This window comes from Phymastichus coffea, unplaced genomic scaffold, assembly GCF_024137745.1.
Source record: "Phymastichus coffea isolate CEN01 unplaced genomic scaffold, Cenicafe_Pcof_1.1 PCOF00056, whole genome shotgun sequence".
In the NCBI taxonomy this organism is placed as follows: domain Eukaryota; kingdom Metazoa; phylum Arthropoda; class Insecta; order Hymenoptera; family Eulophidae; genus Phymastichus; species Phymastichus coffea.
In genome coordinates, this window is record NW_026706867.1 from 911,478 (window position 1) to 929,555 (window position 18,078).

At 33.8% G+C, this 18,078-nt stretch overlaps 1 protein-coding gene across 3 annotated transcripts in view; it reads right to left on the reverse strand.

Annotated features, from left to right (window-relative positions):
* LOC131666053 (obscurin-like) overlaps positions 1-18,078 on the reverse strand; it is a 178,437-nt gene that overhangs the window by 91,607 nt on the left and 68,752 nt on the right. For all 3 annotated transcript variants that reach the window (XM_058938396.1, XM_058938398.1, XM_058938395.1), the window contains exon 2: positions 11,533-11,568. The gene's annotated coding sequence lies outside the window, so the exon portion shown is untranslated. The remainder of the gene's footprint in view (positions 1-11,532; positions 11,569-18,078) is intronic.

Below are 18,078 nucleotides of genomic sequence, written 5' to 3' on the forward strand. Positions count from 1 at the left end.
AAGAAAAACTAGGCGTAAAACAGAAAATAAACATTTATCGTGAATTTTTTTTTTCAATCATGTAAAACTGGAAATTAAAAACGTTGAATTCAACTAAAAATAGAAATTGCCGTCAAGAACGTCAGCTCAATACGTCCTTTACATACTTTTCATGAAAGCGAATTGGCGTGAGAACGACTATTATTTTGTACGTTTGACTTAATTAGTCGCTCTTTTGCAAATAATCGAAGTAATGCGATTTTACTTCTGCCGGAGAAGGATTTATTCCAATAAATAAACACGAAAAATAAAATGATGGAATGGAAAAAGTGATTACTGAGCGAGCAAATTATCGGTATCTTTTTTCGACCAACTGAAATTTCACAAGGCAATCGGAAAAATTTGCATCAGATTCGACCGGCAAAGGGAGTTTCTCTTTTTCACGTAGTTGAGGTTAAATATAAATTATTAATTCTTATGACATTATTTGCGACGTGATTTTGTATTTATGATACAAGATAATCACAAAATATTGTTCCGTTGAATTTTTAAAACTAATAAATTTTCCTTCGTTATTTCACGGTTTTTATAAAATGGTCGTAATATAAATAACGTACAATTTCTTGTGGAAAAATTCAAACGAAATTAAATTTTAAATCAATCAATTGATTATTCTTACTATCTTCGAAAGAGAGACATTTGATAAGATTCTTGATTAATTCTCAAACTAGAACTTAAACTTGTAATTAAGAAAAAGAATATTACAATTCACTTTTGCGATCTTAAATTTCTTAAATTTGAATTAATTTAGATGCCTATCATTGTCGTAGCGATAGGAGAATTTTTGCTGTCTTGACGCGCATTTGGTTGGAAGATGTTACTTTCTTATTTGGAGTTTGAGCGTAGAACACTTCTTATGAAAACTCAAATAAATCACTATATTTTCATTGAGAAGTTGGCTCAATAAACTTATTTAACTTTCTCAAACTTTGACAATAATACTAAAATCTTGTTCATTTCCAGGTACCGAAACTTTGACATTTTACCAATTATAATTTTAAATTTGAAATATTAAATTACAAATTGAATATATAACAAAAAATAAATACATTCGGCACTCGTCAAAGTTCTTTTTAAGAAACATATATCTCATGAACTTGGCAAGTATCATTTTCGCTACGAAAGGTGATTAACAACGGAGACATTTCTTGAGTAAAACGCAATCAGCGTTTGAGTCTCGATGCAATGGGCTCTCACGCGATGTTCCATATATATATATATATACACAAGTGCAGGCCAAGCCAAACTGGATTATTCCCTCGATTCTCTCTCGGACTCTTGCAAACGAATTAAAACTCCATTACTATCCGCTACGCTCTCTTGCGAATTGACAAGATACACCTGGACATGTACTCGTATAGACACAGTTCCGACCGATCGCCCTTACGCGTACACGACCGCCTTTCTATCTATTCTATATCCTCTATTTCATTTATTATCTGCGCCGTCTATCCTTCTTCTCCTCGCTTTTCACTTCTGTTTTTCTTCTTGCATCTTTTTCGCTGCCGCTATTTTTCTTTCTCTATTTAGCTCAACTTTTATTCATTCTATTTGCTAGATTCTCTCATTTATAATGCTTTTAAACTGTCGCTATTTCTTTTCCTGATCAATTTTCAGTTGATTTTACTGTGCAAATATAAACAGATTTTTTAACTGCCATTCCGTATATTTTGTTGAATTTGCGAATTTTATATGATTCATAGATCGCTTAGTCGACGAAGATGATCATTTAATCATTCTCAACAATATTTGAATACTCAAATCCTATTTTCTTCTTCCTTTCATTTTTTCCACTCTTTTTTTTCTGTCTCTTTGCTTTCGTCCTTCAGATAAACGATGCAGTTGAGGAACCTGAAAATATCTCGCGAAAGAATGTAGCAGGCGAAGAAAGAGATCCTAGTGCTTCGATTATTTTTGCAGTGAGTTTTCTCTTCTCGCTCGGGTTCCGACGTTGTCCTTTTTACGAGTAACGAGAAAAGACTTCTTTCGCCACTATTTACCGGTGTCGCATTCAATGTAGTATATCGCTGTAGAAATCGAGGTCTCTCTCTCTTTCTTTAAGTGTACACAGATACATGTGGCTTGACTTGGAAAAAAAAGAAAACAACGGAAAAAAAGAAGTAAAATAAGAGGAGAGAGAGAAGCTTCTCCTGCCGACGTGGCATTGTTCTCGAACGTCGAGCTGGAAAATTCAATTTATTCAACGGTGAAAAAACAAAGGTGTATGATTGAAAATATTCGAGTAAGAGATTGATCGTTGTTTCTTTTATGCTACTTATCTTTAATTCTATGCATTTGTTACATGATAGGTTTCAATATTGATAGACTTCAGCAGCTATTTATTAAATTCAATCCTTAAAGAAGTTACGGTTGAATTGTCAAGTTTTTACGAAATTTTTAATCAATACCGTTACAGAACTCATTAATTACAATATTTACGACATTACAAATATTGTTAAAGAAATATATTTTTTATCAAATAAATATTCTAGCTAATAATTTTTTTTCCAAAGAAAATATTTTTCCATAAAAATGTTCTATTGGTATTGGTATATACTCTACTAAAGTCATCTGATAAAAAGCTTCAAAGTCATGCGCAATATACGCGAGTCTTTTCAGTCATCCATAAAAGTGAAGTAAAGCCATTTTTCGTGATTAGCTCGTATTACGCGGAAAAACGTCTTTTGACATCAATTCCTGAACGAACCTTCATCAGCCTGTAAATATGTAATGAATTGAGAAAGGCTATCAACCAAAGACTATAATCAACTATCTTGTAATGAAGAAACTTCGATATTGTATTATATTGTAATTCATTCTCATTCTATGGAAAATCTCATTCCTTTAGAGGAGCAAACGGATTTCTCGGTCAATAGTCAATAGTTAATTCCACAACGTCAGCCTTCGAAACGATAAATGAAGTTTCTTGAGAAAGTGATTAAACTTTCATTTTTGATATAGCTTTTGCACTCGGCTGAAAAAAGAAACTTCTAGCTAACTATTTAGAGCGAAACTTTTACCATAGGCAGGAACGTAAAACACACGAGTCAGCTGATCAAGCGTAACTTAATAAAACTAGGAAGTGCAGAATTCTAGAAAGGTGAGCATCGTAGCACTTCTAAACTAACGTTGCAGATAATATTATAACCATAAATTTTTTAACAAATTTTAGCTTTTTATTTCAAACAACAACATTAATTTAATATCACATTAGATTCATAGCAATTAAAACAAAATTAAAACATTTTATTATGCCGGTTGTAACTTTTTAGATAGAGAAAACGAGTAAATTGCGCGAATACGATAATATGCATATTGAACGAATGCGGATAAAGAAGTTTAACTCGTAATTTATTCTTTTGAAGAACTTGCAACTCGAGTAAAAATGAATAAACATCCTTTGAAGTTTCAACCTATTCTCATTTGTTAATCCAATTTGAATAAAGAAAAAAAATCCTTCGTTTCATCCCTGAACCAGGAGCGCATCTTGCGAAAGTCGCATATACGAACTTATTTAATCCCGAGCAGAAGGCGCGAGGGGAGTAAATTTTCGCGCTTAATATCAGCCAAGCCGTGTACTCAGTCCATTGGGTTTTTTCCTCGACGAACTAATTTTCATTCTATCGTTTTAGTCGATTTTAATAATTACGAAATATATATCATTGTCGAATTTATTTTATATGAGAAAAAACATTAAATTTGTATTGCAAGTGAAAAAGATGTTTATCGAATATTTATAACATTATACACTAAGAGATAAGCCACATACGCGAGAGTGTAATTATAGAGGAACAATTAGGATATACGAAGAACGTTTCCAAGTATGAAGTTCACTAGTTTTTTAAAATGCATTGAGTATAGGATAAGCTTACGGTTAGTTCGTATCTGCTTCCAACTATACACAATATAAATATTAACAATTTATTAACAAGTTATCTTATATATTACCGAAAAAAGAACCTTGATTTACCTACAATATAAGTTTTGCTTCTCTATAAGTATATCGCATTAATAGTAAATGGAAGAGGTAGAAAACTAATTTTCAATAAAATATGAAACTTCTGTAAATAAAAATATTGCTTAATTAGTGACATATTTATACCAAGAATAAATTTGGTAGTACAATGTTTTTGAGTTATTGTATATGAAAGATTATTTCTATTTTTAAAATCAAAGGAATGTAAGGATCGTAAAGTATAACTAAATTTCTAAATATTTTTAATATATATTCATAAATAAAGAAGTTGTATAAAGAAATTGAATATAAATCAGATGCTGAAGTATCAACTCGGCAGCTTATATAGTTAAAAAGCAAATTATTCGTAACTCGCGAGTAGAAAGCACACCATTCGTATGCTCAAGAAGGCCTATAAACCACTTTTATTAGGACCACAATGCCCCATAACAGGATAGCCTCAATCGACTTTGGAAAAGCCGCGCTGCTGTAATTCCGGCGCAGCGTATAAAATACTCTCGAAAAGCCTACGTACTCTCTATCTTCATGCGACAACTTTAACCCGTAAAACAAGCTGCAAAACTAAATCCACTTTTCCACTTTTTGAGTATCACGGATCATCAATTTTAACTCACTGTGCTGTACATAACAAGTTATCGCTTCACACGAGGAAATTTCAATCTATTTATTTGACAATGACTATAGGTTCTTTCGAGTGAACGATTTTTTACAAAAAAGACGATTTTTCATTAACTTAATGGTTTCTCGAACAACGAAAAAGACGTTCTTTTATCAACTTCAATCCATACGTTGCCACGACAGGGATCTGAACACAAACATTGATGAATGGAACCAGCGATGCATTTGCAAATAGCGAAAGACGCCGAGACTGCTAGTATCAAATCGAAGAAGCGGAGGGTTGTATTTACGTTGCTACGCACAGCTTTACGTAAGTAAAGTAAGAGACCAACGAATTCCTGGAAGTTAGTAGGAGCACTCGGCGTATTTCACGATGATTCAAGCATTACTAACTCGCTCACTCGCTCGTTCGCCCTTGGACTATCTCAGCTCTTTTTCTGGCAACGGTTCTATTTTCGCATTCCCAAAAATATCGCCGTAACGTGCGTCTAAAGAACGCTAAAGGAGTGGGCACTTTCACTCTGGCAGCGAGGAACATTCCAGGTAGCGAGGCAGAGAACGGCTATGGAGTGGAGGACCAAAGCTGGGAACGCCTAAAGTAATAAAAAAGGAAACGAAATTATATTTCGCTTGGGAAAACGTTGCTTGGGCCCATGTGCAACGCATATGTCCGCAACTTCGATGTTGATCTAAAGATTAACGATTTAAGGCTTAGCGGTTTAGGGTTCGAGCGGTCTGATCTCGCACCTGGACATGTGCAAGCGATCGGGGAAGCGTGTGAAAGGGATAGAAGAGAAAAATATCTGTTCGTCTGGTCGACCGCTTTAGCACTTGGTAAAGGAGTAATGCGCCGTTCAAAGATTGTGAACACGCATGAAAAAATACCATAGCATTGCACAACGTTCTCAGCAATGCGATTGCGAATCGGTTTAACGATCATTGCACCCTAATCGCGAGCGGCGACATGTTCTTTTGGTCCTCTGGTCTCGCTTGTAACTCGCACACGACTCCGATTGCTAGAGCTTCGGTGTTACGTATCGCGAAAGTTTTTTTTGATTTTTCCGCCATGACAAGCAAGTCACCTCTCCACGACTATTCGTTTGCTCCGTAAAAATTTGCCTTTTTCTTCCACTGAAGATTATTTGTTTTTTTTTGGCCGAATTTTCAATTCAAGTATTGGTACCGCTTATTTGTACTCGTTACCGCTTTGTTCTTGTTCTAATTTGTCATCGATCGTTCTATTGTTATGGTGAATAAAATCTAAGTCTTCGATTTCGTTCACAATAAACTGCTGTCTACTCCTTAATATTTTTACTCAACCTTGTCCCTACAGTGCGGATACAAACACACACGCGCCTATCTAATAGACACAAAAATTTATGTGTAATTAATCAGGTGAAATTATTATTCATGTGAAATTACTTCTAGAAATGAGAAATAGATATTGTTAGGGAGGGAAGCAAATAATCGTAAAAAAAGAAAAGGCATACTCTGCTCTTGCACTCAGACCAAAACACAACTAACTAGGCTGCTCATCTCTTCGGTGCAAGCGTCTCATTCCTGCCCCCCTCCCCCACTCTCTTCGCGTGTGGGCGAGGCCCTCTGAACTCTTACATTCACCCTAACCTTCTGCCCTGCTCGTGGGTCGCTGAGCGATCTCGGGATAACCCTTGGCTATCTTCGAATCGCAGCCGAAACTCGTAGAGGCTAAGCCTTGGTAAAACGTGGCTCTCGCTTTCAGCCAAACTGTAGCGTGCGGCCCTGGCTAATAGCCACACCACCAGATGAGAAAAGCATTGAAAGGGCATGCCGAATTTAGTACGCTACCATGAATGAAAACAGGTTGACGCTTGCAATGTCGAAAGAACCATCCTACACTTCATTTTTCCCGAGGAAACACATTTTTACGGCGCCAATTACCCCGATACTTATCGGCATCGCTACTGTAGAAGAAATCGGGATTCCCCAGCAGTTTTCCCCGCGCGACCGACATACGTCGGCCAGATGTGTTCTAAGCATTCGCACTTAGAACCATCTGACAGTCTGCAATAGATATGGAATAGTGTTTTTGTTGAGCAGGAGTAAGTGAATTTTTTCAAGATATTATTACCCTATTCGTATGAAAAATTTTTGATAAATTTGCTAATAACAGAATTCCAACCTGAATATTCATGAATGGCTTATCGAAATATCCCCTTTAAAATTTAACAATATTTGTTCTAAAATGAAACAACTATAATGATCAATGAAAATTGCTTTTAAAACAAGTATTAGTTTGTCCGTCTAAAATCGCGCAAAGCGAAATTAAAGTGATTGAAGCTCGCAGTCAGTGGTGCTCTAATTTTTATCCAATTATCTAATGAAACGTAAATAAGAGTCAGCTGCGCAGGTAATATTCTATCTTTCAAATTGATGATACCAAAAAAAGTCATCAGCTCGGCGCCAATTGCAAAAAAAAAAAGGGAGCGGTAAGAGCGAAAAGCAGAGCTAAAAGAGAAAGCGAGAGAGTCATACAGGTGGCTAGCCCTGAAGCGTCGAAGCGAATGATATGCACCACAGCCGGGCAAAGCCAACGTCGGCTTTAATACGGCTGGGTAATCCGTTTAAAGCAGACGCGCGGCGCGACCCCTCGCCGCCATAAAGCTCGGCGTGATAATGGTTGATTTTGCGTTTAGTGGTTTCGTTTGAAAGCCCTCTTACACACGCGCGCTCACAGCTACGCGCCTAATCCATAAATTTTTATTGTGGTCAGCTCGCACGTTCGAGTGCCTACGATCGCTATCATTTGCTTTCTCTCCCTCTCTATATGTTTAGCTCCTTCATTGTGAATGACACTTTCAAAAGGAGGCTTATACGTGATCTGTTAGCTTTTTATAAAATTTTTAAGCATGAAAATTTCACAACATTTTAATGATAAGATTTTAATTAATATTCTATATAATCGAATTTTTTTCTCATCTGCTTGAAACATTCTGACGTAAAAGCAGAAATTCATGAAAGATATCTGTTTTCGCAAATCCAACCAAACTATACAGAATAACGATATTTTTTTTTAGCATTCTGTACTGCTGCAATATTGAAACCGTTGATTAACTAGTCTTTTTCTCTACAACTCAAGAGATTGATGGAAAGAAAAAAAAAAGTAGTTAAATCTGAAGTTCTCGTTCAGCACATTAATCCAAGCTAGGTAAAAGATACGAGGAGCTGAAAGCTTGGGCACTTGGCGCGTCCTCATGAAACGAGCAATTGGCGGCTCGTAAAATCGCGGTCGTGGCCCTCCCTTTAGACGGACGGTAGGTTGTCGTCGATAAATTAAACTTGCTCGCCGCTGCCTGATTTAGAACGGACCAGTCGAGCGCGCTTGATTTTTTAACGACCCGCTTCGCTGCACATTACCGACAACTTTTCAAATTTATACTTTTCCTGTAGAATTGAATCGATTCATTAATGTATTATATATATTCTATCATCGGAGTATTTCATTAGCATATGTCATATATTTCATCAACATCATATCATATAACATTCTTCAAGTACTGTCAATACTAAATTATTCGTTGATACTTATGATTCATTTTGATTATTATAATTGTCTTGTTATGATCATATAACTAACAATATTTGTGCTTATTTTATTATTCGATTATAATTAAATTCTCCAGAATAATGAAAGCACTTCATTGAATAAAAAATAAAAACCGAAATTTCGGCAAACCTTGATTGCTGCTAATAAAATAAGTACATTAATGGAGGCATCCACAAATGAAATTAGTATTAACTACAATATCTGTACAAAAGGCATATCCCAACGGCCTCTTACACTTTGGTCTACGGTACATGTATAGCTGTGAGAAGCGCGGGTCGAATAAATAAATTCGCCGGGTGAAAAGTGAGCCCCGCGTGCGATACATCAACGGGGCGTTGCTCGGCGCGTTTGTCACGTACTCGTGTGCTCCTGCAGGCTACCGACGTTTTATCGCGCTACTCTCTTCTCTTTTTCCTCCTCCTCCCGCTCCATCTTTTTGCGAACATACCTTTTGGATTCTTTGCCTGCGGGGTATTCGGTATGCCGCGCACAAACCTGCTGCGACGAGATGTTGTCTGATGCGTGTATTTTTTCTCCGCTTTTTATTTTTAACTTTGACGTTAACCGGACTTAAAGTTTTAACGCAAACTGTTTTTTGAGTAGATGGAATAACATTTGGAAGTATGTTACGAGTTGCATAAAATCAATATATTCATTTCTTTATCTGTATGAAATTGAAAATGGAAATTTAACAAGACTTTCAAGTCGAGTGCCATGTCAAATGAATGCAAAAATACTCATTTTTTCTACACTTTCTAGATATCCGTTGAAGATTTGCTTCACTAAAAACATTCCCGATCAGTTGTATAAAATTCAAGTGAAAAAATTCAATTATTCTAACTTAATAATAAATAACACATATGTATTTAATTATGAAGATTAAGTGGAGCAATACTGATGTTTTAAGAGTGATAAATTATGATAAATTTAACTAGATTAAAATCATCGTAAAAATTCTTATTGGATCCTTATCAATCTAAATTATTATTTTGAAAATATATAGCAAGAAAGTGAATCAAAGCATACTTTATTAACATCAAATAACATAAATATTATTTTTCTTTCTTTAAATCCCATGATTTCGAAAGAATTCACTAGAGTGCATTAATTTTAAAATAATGTTACTCTATTTTTTTTAAGCATAGAAGAAATTCAAATAAATTATTCTATCTTTTTACTCTAAGAAAATTTTTATTCAAAATACTACTATATTGATATCAAAGGTTCAAGAAAATCTATTGGAAATACTTTACCAATTAACTCTATACGTTTATAAAATATAAAAAAAATTCTCATATAAATATTCTATCAACAAATAAAATAAATACACATGAGAATGTACTACAATTTTACTCTGTTGATTTACGTGAAAATGTAAAGCAGCTATTCTAGCATTTACTGAGTAATGAACTTGGATTCTATAATGCTAAAGAATGAAAGCCTTCGGTTCACTTTTTGCTCAGTAAGGACTTATCCTCAAGAGTTGAGACTTAAGATTTCTTACTGAGAGGAGTTTGTTAAGAACAGATATTGAATAAAAAAAATCTCAGAAAAATAAAATCTCATAAATAATTTTTATATTTTCGCAATAACTGTTTCACGTATACATGGTAGACTTTTTATTTGACTTTTGAATTCACAGTGGACATATCTATAGCGATGGTTGTAAGTACACGTTCTAGATTTGATGGTTAAGAATATATAAATATACTAATCTATTCTCACACCTAATCTTTCATTACTCTTACCTGAAATGATTTTACGAATGACTGGTTACGACATGCACGTTCTTCACAAATACTACGAGATCGTGACACCTACATGATAGACGATGTTACGTTTTATTCTATATTCGTACAAGACGCGTACTCTCTTGAGTGGCATTCGTCCTAATTAGTTCAACAGTTCTGTACTTTACAAATAAATAACTATACACATTTCCAGTATATTACATCGTTTCATATTCCCATACAATATGCACCTCACATATCAAACTTTGCACGAATAAGCGATTTCACTTTTTTATCTGTTTTACAGATTCAAAACTTCGCCTTTCTCTCCTCTTTGCTACGAATTCATACACTTGACAAAGTTGTACGGGACTACCCTTTTTTGTCTTAAGCACGATTAAAATTCCCTTTTGAATATCTCATTAATGGCATTGAATACGTAAAGGCCCAGAAACCTGAGGGTCGAACTTCACGATTCGGTTTATAATTAAAAGTCATAAAGGCATGTTGGAGATGGTAGTGCAAACCAAGTTAGTGAAAGTTAAAAATTAGAAGTTTTTTTGCAAGAATCATATGTATTTCAGCTTGCAAAGGATTTTCGTGAATATTAAAGCGACTTCAAAGGTGCTATTAATAAAGTGCGATAAAAGTGTGATTTTCAAAAAATTCTTTATATAGGTATGGTGTAGATTTTAAATGAGTAATAATACTAACAGTTGTGTTACTTTACTGCATAAGAGTACTTTTCAATTATTCTGATTGGAGAAAAATTGCTTTTTATTTCTCACGATAATAAGACCGTACTACTTCCGTCAATCAAAACATTAAAAATTAAAATATTATTTGAACTAGAATCAGACCCCGTAATTAATTGGAAATCCAACAAGGGTTATTCGAAAGAGTCACGCTCGTTTTCCTAATGAATAGAAAATCACGAACTACCTTAACATTACCGCTTCTAACTTCTAATACCTGTCCCACAAATACATCAGGCGAACACGCAATCCAGTTGGAATCAATTCGCTTCGACCATTCGATTAATCGAATCGTCCAAGAGAGGGGAGGAGGGCGTCGCGCAAGTCCATGCAAATGAAGGGAAGTTCGGTTACGCCCTCGCCTCGGGAAAATTGTAGGAGCGAAAGAAAAAAAGGCGCAGCCGGTTATCTAAGCTCTCTCTAGTTGTGGCTTGGCTATTTTCTCTCATTCTTTTTTCCTCGACCGTACTATTTTCCAGAGCGAGCGAAGTTCGCCGAATTAGCCAGTGATAGCATCGGAATTTTCGTTTTAATTTGGAAAAGGCGGTATTCATATAAGCTTGGATAAGTTAATTGGCGTTTGTAGAATTAGCTGAATTTAATTTAAATTTAATTTAGATAAGAAATGAATTGTACGTATTTCTATCGTAGCAGTAAAATCTAGTGGTTTTGGTAAATTTGTTTGTCAAACTTGCTTAAACGAACGAGCACAATTGAAAATATGAAATTGAATTTGACGTATGCTCGGCGCACAATTAACTCGAAAACAGATATCAAGAGAGGGTAACTCGATCTACTTTTCGAGATACCAATTAACGAGCTACTTACTTTTCTTGTCCACAGAACGCAACTTGGCCGTAAATTCTGAAACAAAAAGAAAAAAACAAATTAGAGAGCTTGTCAACGAGAAAAAAATCGTAAATCAAAGCAGTTTTGTATTACAGCTAATTATCTTGAGTTCCAAATTATTTCCGTCTCTCAAATAATTAATTGGTCCTAAATTACCTTTGAGAACAATTACAATTCTAGTGTGATTACAGTTTGTATCGTAATTAGTAGTTTTAGCGTCGATTAGAATAATGTTTACATTACTAAAACACTGTATTGGATAGATGAAATCATATCGTGTTTATGCGCAATCTACATAAATCATATATTAATTATGTAAGATAAAATCAGTGATTTCATGATATGCAAATAATCATCGATTTAAACGTCAATGTCTCCTCACGATACAAGTTGAAATCCATCAGGTAATTATTTTCACGGATAAAACGGCAAACATTGTCGCGATGTCAGTTTTGACGTACTACGACTCAATATAATTACAAACAGAATAAGAATAACATCGGAGCAATCGACACGAATATTACACTTGCTCAACCATAAAATAGGCACTTGACCCTCTTATTCGTGGCGCATCGGCAAAGAATGACGTATATTCCTCACGACCAAAGTGTCTCCATTAAAAACTTTTTCGAACGCAATTTTTGAGTGCAGCTATAAGTCAAATAGCTCCGTAGTACTATATACAATTTTCCAATTTTCTTCAGACGCTTTTTCCTCGAGCACTCGTAAATCAAACAAGTCTCGAGTGAACATAAAAAAAGAGAAATTTTCATTCCTAGCATATGTAACATCCGCACACAGACATGAGTTTTAAAAGTGCAGGCAGCATTCGAACGATGACAGATGCCGAGCTTTTAACCGTGGAACTTTTGCCTCTTTTCACTACTACTAGCCATGTACACGCCACTTCACCTCTACTACTCTCTGCACGATTCGTGTGCCTTTGAATTATGTACTTCAAATGTCCTTTTTGATGCTTGAAAATTAGCCTCCCCGATTTTTAATATTTCACTTTCTTTTACGGGAAAAGCAGAAATTAATGCGTTGACATTTGCTTTTAATTTGCTCGAATGAACTTGTTAATTGACCAAGTTGTTCGTCCACGATAAAATAACTTTAAAAAGTTTATAGATAATTAACTTTTAAAGCACTTATCAATGGCTCTATACGTATGAAGTTGAAACGTTATTCGTGTACACTCTTCAAAATGTCGTTTTGGAAATTCGATAATAATAGAATTCAATATAATCGCAAAAATGAACTTCCTCATCACCATTATATTATTACGATTATTGCTCACTTTGTAATTATAATATTAATAAGGACGATCGTTCAAAAAATCATTTATATCAATCGATCTAAGTGTTATCATAATAAATAAGTTTTCAGATTAAAAAGTGCTATCCGCTATCAACGAACACTAACGGAATACAGATGCGTGCAAGATGAGGTCACAGTGATTCTACTTAAAGATAATTTTGCAGCCAGTATATGGATTACTGCGCTCTAAGCATAGTTAGATTTTTATGACTGCCATTATTCTTTGTATAATAACTACTTTTAGTAGTTCTAGTAAAAAATACTATTTGAAATTATGATAAAATTATAACCTTTCAATTATCACTTAATTCACTTTAAAGTAGAACATAAACAAATTAATACTGTAGCTTTTGTATTCAATTTTAGATATTTAAAAAGTTTTCTAAAAATAAATTCGACAGTTTATTCGAATCTCATGAAACATGAAGATCTGATTGATCAATTATGTAAATTTACTCTGGAAATTCTAATAATAAGAATTACTATTGATCTTCTATTAATGACATTCAGAGAGTAAGATTTACGAATCAACCATCAAGTCGTCGCGACTATTTATAGTAGTCGCGAGTACTCACGTCGACGGACTGAACCTCTCTGATAAGTACCACTGATTATAGGGAATTCACTAATTGTAGAAAAATATGAACAGAATAACGACTTTAAAAAGTATATTTACATTTCCATTGGAATTGATCTACCAGTGAGAATGTAAAACATAAATTTGTTGAGTTCGTTCAATGAATTAATTGATTTATTAATTTCTTTTACTTGAAAATTGTAATTGAAAGCTTAAATTTGATTTATGAAATGCAATAATATTCCATTTTAACATATTTTATAAGTACGATTTAGATATATTTATTATTTTTTTTTATTATTTATTATTTAATTATTTAATTATTTATTAATTTTTTTTAGGGGTATAAAAATAATATTCAAACTGAAGGTTTGTAATGTATTAAATATTGTAAAAAAATTTTGCTTCGATAAAAGTAGATTTTTTATCACTCAAAAGACCAAACAAATTTCTCTTATGCCAAACGTTTCCCAAACAATATCGCGAAAAAAGCGGTAAAATGAAAAAGTTCGAGGTTCCAATCGAAGAGAGAGAAAGAACTTGTTTCGCCTTCCGCATAGTAGCAATCATCAACAAAAGAAGAATAGAAAATCAATTCCAGCAGAATGAACATTGTTGCGGCAAATCAAGGACGCTCGTCTTTTCACATCGACAAATTTCGAATTGCAAAAAAGAAGCTTTGACCCATAAACTCATAGAGTTCTCTCCAAGAAAAGACACTCTTTAAGCATATGACCTCGGTATTTCTTTGTTCATCTTCATTAGCCGACGTTCGATGCCATAACGAGAATTTTTGATCATCGCATGAACAATCTTGAGGTCTTTAATGCGCGCAAAGCTTGATTGGAAAGAGAGATACGGCCTTCATTGCAAAATGACACGCAGAAACCTTTTATAGGGCAATATCATCCACCTCGAAGAACTATATAAAAATACAAAGAACAAAAAGAGCAAAGATGGAACCTTCTATTGATTATTATTTATTCTTAAAAAATATGTTTTTTAATAGTTCTACTAATTTTGTCACTAATTCGATCGATGGATTTTTCAATTAGATAGGATTTTTTCTCGACTTATGAATAACAAGAATATCGAGAATCATACAAAATTTAATTAGATGTTTAAAATTGCTAATTTTTATTTTTTTACAATTAAGAGTTTCAATTATTCAAGCTTATGTATTTTCTCTTTTAATAACATGATCTGAGACTAATTATGAAATAAAACTTTTTTCAACCATTTTATTTAGTAAAATATAGTTCTTGACCTATTTCAAAGTTATAAAAATAATCATTGGATTCTGATGAAATTTTTCCAATAACGTAATGATTACTGAAGTCTTCGGAAAGTTAGAATTGTTATTATTTATAAAAGTTTGCCCGATTATATAAAGTTCGTTTGAAATATTCTACATATCCCGAAGTTGTCAAATGCAAAATTAATTTATGATAGTTATTCTATTGATCTAATAATTCAAAGCAATTTGCAATCTAATCACCAAGTAGCCAAGTAGTGCACAGTATATGATTGATTGACCAGTACATCAATCCAAGTTCCCTTTCTCTCTCAGCGAGTCAATTAGTCGGTAGTTCTGCACACATATATATATATATATATATATATATATATATATATATATATAGCCCAGGCTAATTTTGTAATGACTGGGATAGTAAAACTAGCTCGAAGTGCGCCACTCACATTATCAAACTTGCTGATTCGCTGTCAAGCGCAGTCATTACGAGGACCGATCGTAATGCGATTTCTCGCACAACCGGCAACGCCAATGACGAATGCGCACTGCGGCCTGATGAATATTCAAAATGAGTCAACGCTGTTCTCTCGAATACATGTACACGTGCTCCTGCCGTTCTTTCACACGATTACAGAGAGAGAGTGAGCGAGAGAGACAGAGAGAGAGAGAGAGAGAGAGAGAGAGAGAGAGAGAGAGAGAGAGAGAGAGAGAGAGAGAGAGAGAGAGAGAGAGAGAGATCCTAGTTCACGGTTTGATCGAACAGTTTAATTTGCGAGCGGTGAAAGGAACCAAACAACACCTGAGCTCCCTAAGGTAGATCTTATGGGAATTGCGATATCACTTACTTTGAATGTATATGGGCCAACGTTGCATTCGTTTGAAAAACCCTTCTGAGATTAAAAATGTAACATTAATTCGTCAATCAGATACACAGCGAAAATTGCTCAGAAATAAGTTAATAATTTTACAATTTACACATAACTATTCTATTTCACAATTAGTAAATTGAAAATATCACTGAGTATCTTCGTTGAACCCGACATAAATTTTTCATTTGATTAATTTTGTTGTTTATTTATATTCATCCAACTCTACGCAAAATATCAATGATCATTTTCTACCAAAGCAAGTGATTAATATGTAGCGATAACAGACTGATAGGATATCGATCACTTGACATTCGATAATCCAGAACTACCCATTACACAAAGCTATCACACGTGTCACTCACATTTTTTTCCTTACGTTCAAAAAAGATAAGACGGATTCGGTAGCCGTTAACGCGTGTATAGGCGAGCCTTTTTAAAACTTGCTTCGGTGAAAAATCGAACGGACGAAGCGGAAAAAGAAAGGGGGAGGAAGAGAGAGAGAGAAGAGAGAGAGAGAGAGAGAGAGAGAGAGGAGGGCGCGAACTGGAGCGGAGAGCTCTAAAAGAACAATTTCGACAAGAGATCGAAGCACGATATCACACGTCGCTTGTAAGGAGTCTTTAATGTATAAGGTCTCCGTGGACCCTTGGAGAGCTTAGAAATTTACGTGAGTCTAACTTTCTTTGTAGACACGTATAGTTTTTGAAATAAATGGTAGTGTTCATTGCAAATTCTTTTTATATATGAACCCTATGACATAAATATAAAAATGTTTATTAACATGTTGATAATACTATCGTTTGTTTTTCTGAACAATTCTGAACATTTGTAAAATATTCACACTTTTTGAATATTCTCGAAAATTATGAATTACTGAAATAGCTTTAGTTGTGAATAACATGGCATTTTTTATGAGATAGAAAACAAAATCAATAAAAAGTATGATCAATACATAATTTACGTACACTACCTTCAACATGTTAATGCATTAAAATTCGCATTTTCGAGTAATATTATTAAATTCACATACTCATACAATAACAACACTATTTATTAAGAATGAGACAAATCAACAACAATAGCTTCAGTTAGAAAACTCAAAACATCTCACATACCAGTGACAAGCTATTAACACAGCTATAACTATAAAATAATTGATAAAACAACCGAACTAAAAAATTACAATCTTCTTAGCAACATAATTGTTCTTTCCTTAACAATCAAACAACGTATGACAATAAAATTGTTATTACTTCACGATTCTTACATATTATAGGTATAATTAAAGTATACACAGTCAATATTAACTAAATTATCGACAAAATAATGTTATTTGTCAAATAATACATTCATTTAACAGTATAATGCCCAGAGGTAGTTACGCAAATTTTCTGTTCAATTATATTTCAAGACAATATAATTGTTTCATTAAATTTTATTGTTTTGAATCGAGATAATAATTTATTATCTCAACGTTTGTTGCCTCTAATTTACTCATCAAATGAAATACATCTTTCCATTATTTAAGACACAGAATAATTTGTTACTAATTTATATTTTTATTCCTGCTTGTATAGAACATTATCATACAATGATAGTATAATTTAAAATAAATAAGACCATTGAAGATAAATTAAAATCACATTGTTTCCCTATAACCACAAATAAACCGTGACATGGCTGTAAAGAGACTCCACGCAAGCTCAAAGCTTTGGCATTGTTGATTTACATACTTCTATAACGAAAATGGTCTTGGGCGTGTAAGCAGTTAATTGTACTAACATTACAAAGGTGTCTGCGTTAGCATATTATGCATCATAGTTAACAAACTCGAATAAAGAGAATGCCAATAACATAATTGTGGAATTTGCGGCAAGCGCAGGCAGATTAATAAAAACGTATTTACATTGTGAATAAATACTTGCAAATTAACAATGAAAACTTGGAAACAGTATGCAAAAAATAATACGAAAATAAATACGTTGATGAATTCAACTCAGAATATGCAAAATAGCCACGCAGGTACACATCACAATATTCACGTCTAACCAATTTCAAATGAAATGCAGTAGCAGCAATGCATAAGTATCGTCTGGTAAATTCATGTATACATATATACATACATATAGTCATACATACATACGTATATATATGTATGTATGTATGTACGAGGTGTGTTCAAAAAATAACGAGAATTTTCGTTATATGAAAAAAATATTTATTTATTCATCTACATTAATGTTGTCGCCTTCAAAGTAGTCCCCTTCGGATACAATACACTTATGCCAACGCTTTTTCCAATCCTCGAAACACTTTTGAAACTCGATCTTTGTAATAGCTTTTAGCTCTTTCAGCGATTCGCTTTTAATGTCATCTATGCTTGTAAAACGACGGCCTTTTAATGTTCTCTTTATTTTTGGAAATAGAAAAAAGTCACATGGAGCCATATCTGGCGAATATGGAGGCTGAGGCATCGTTACAGTTTCGTTTTTGGCCAAAAATCC